Below are 2,428 nucleotides of genomic sequence, written 5' to 3'. Positions count from 1 at the left end.
TAGGTGTCAGAATTTCTAAAAGGGCAATGAATCCTCCTCGTTGGCCGCCATTTTCCGCTGGGGCCTGACAGGAACAGAAGCAAATTTGCAGAGAGCAAATGTAGCACTGACAGTTGATGAGGCACCATGTAGCAGGCGTTGGAGAAACATGTTTACCACCAAAACTTTGCCTGACTGGGGCTCATCGGTGCTGATGCTAAGCCAAGGGGGTGTCAAACCCTTTTAAACCTGTTTATCTGTCCTGTGGGTGTAAAATACACACCCACAAAATCGGCATCCAGTAATAACTTAAAATGAAAATTGCTTTTTAATACTTGAAATTTCATAAACTCTCCAACTCCCATTGATGCGAGGCCGATCCTCATGTAATGATGATGATGATTATCTGTTTTAGTCCTGCTGCATTTCTCACCTGCAGCTGCAGTTTTACCATCTTTACCCGTTTTAAACCTGCTGACTCATTATAAACGGCGGTGATAACAGGTGGATGATGATACATCGTTTAAGTTGCCATGCACTAATGCATTAACTGCTAAACTACCACTAAAACATAATGTATTTCAGGTGTGCAAAAGCCCCGCGGATGTGGCGCTGCGCTCATTTCTCAGGGATCTGATAAGAGCCGCAGATACGTTTGGAACGAAGCAGCAGCAGTCGTTGCATCAAACCTGCATCAAACCAGACGCGAAAACCTGTGTTGCCTTCTGAGGTCTGTAGGGGAAGAATTGGCCTGATACTCAGACACGATCAAAATATGAGAGTGTCCTCTTTCTCAAATGCTGGAATATAACCAATAACATGTTAAAAAATGATTTAATTTCATCTCAAACTCTTAATGAGACATGACATCCATATGTAAATTTCACCTCTTGAAAATAAGGAGAGGAAAGAAAATCTGGCTTTTGCCCCACAAAGTCATTTTTTATTTTAATTGTCTCATAAAATCCCCCTAACGGTCCTCCTCTCTGCATGTGTGTCTTGGCTAAAGAGAATCCCGCATTTAATGTGTCACGTTTCCTGAATGTGATTTCCGACTGATTATTATGCAAGAAAGCAATTTAGGCCTCGAGAGTCATCGCTCTCTGCATCCTCTGCAGTCAGATATCCGTATCTGGGAATTTATTTTGTGCAATTTCTGCGATTTTCCATCATCGTTATTCCAGGCTGCCTTCAGTCTGACTGCTGATTGAGATCAGTGTGAGGATCTGTGGCTTCAATAGAGTCAGACGGTCTGAGTTGTCCAGAAAGAGTGATGTTCACCATGATTTGGAAAAGCTCTTCACTCCATCACGAACAGGAATTAGGATAGTTAGGATAGAATGTGGAACCATATTATATCTGGTGTTTCACCAGTAGATGGAGTTTAGCCTCCTCCACGGCTTCCATATGGTCTAACGGTGAGGATTCCTGGTTTTCACCCAGGTGGCCCGGGTTCAACTCCCGGTATGGGAATCCCCATTTTGGGGATGACTGGGTTATTAGACAGAAGATTTCTGGTTTAAAATCCGGACCTGGAAAGAAAAACTGAAAGTGCCACCATCACATTCTCAGATTATCCACCACCCCCCTCCTGGATCCACTGCAGTTCGCCTACAGAGCCAACAGATCTGTGGACGACGCGGTCAACCTGGCCCTTCACTCCACCCTGCAGCATCTGGACTCCCCGGGAACCTACGCGAGGATCCTGTTCGTGGACTTCAGCTCTGCGTTCAACACCATCCGCCCCGCTCTGCTACAGGACAAGCTGTCCCAGCTTAGTGTGCCTGACTCCCTCTGCAGGTGGATCACTCACTTCCTGACGGATCGGAGGCAGTATGTGCGGCTGGGGAAGACTGTCTCCGACTCCGTCACCATCAGCACCGGATCACCCCAGGGCTGTGTACTTTCCCCCCTCCTCTTCTCCCTGTACACAAACTGCTGCACCTCAAGCCACCAGTCTGTCAAACTGATCAAGTTTGCGGATGACACCACCCTCATCGGTCTCATCTCCAATGGCGATGAGACTGCCTACAGGAGGGAGGTGGCTCGTCTGGTGTCCTGGTGCGGACACAACAACCTGCAGCTGAACGCTCAGAAGACAGTGGAGATGATTGTGGACTTCAGGAAAGTTACAGCCCCTTTGCCCCCCCTTGCCCTTATGGACTCCCCCGTCACCATCACGGACTCCTTCCGCTTCCTGGGCACCACCATCACCCGGGACCTTAAGTGGGAGCCAACCATCAGCTCCCTCATCAAGAAGGCCCAGCAAAGGATGTTCTTCCTACGGAAGCTGAGGAAGCTCAATCTGCCTCCCAGGATGTTGGCGCAGTTTTATACAGCCATCATCGAGTCCATCCTCACCTCCTCCATCACCGTGTGGTTTGCTGGTGCCACCGTCAGGGACAGACTGAGGCTGCAGCGCGTCGTGCGCGCTGCCGAGAAGGTGATC

At 48.6% G+C, this 2,428-nt stretch overlaps 1 non-coding gene across 1 annotated transcript; it reads left to right on the top strand.

Moving 5' to 3' along the window:
* Positions 1-1,380: 1,380 nt before the first annotated feature.
* trnae-uuc (transfer RNA glutamic acid (anticodon UUC)) lies at positions 1,381-1,452 on the top strand. The gene has a single exon. It is a non-coding gene; the product is annotated as a tRNA-Glu (tRNA).
* The last annotated feature ends 976 nt before the right edge of the window (positions 1,453-2,428 follow it).

This window comes from Takifugu rubripes, chromosome 4 (assembly GCF_901000725.2).
Source record: "Takifugu rubripes chromosome 4, fTakRub1.2, whole genome shotgun sequence".
Lineage (NCBI taxonomy): Eukaryota > Metazoa > Chordata > Actinopteri > Tetraodontiformes > Tetraodontidae > Takifugu > Takifugu rubripes.
The sequence above is the reverse complement of the archived record's forward strand: the minus strand, read 5'-3'. Positions and strand labels throughout refer to the sequence as shown.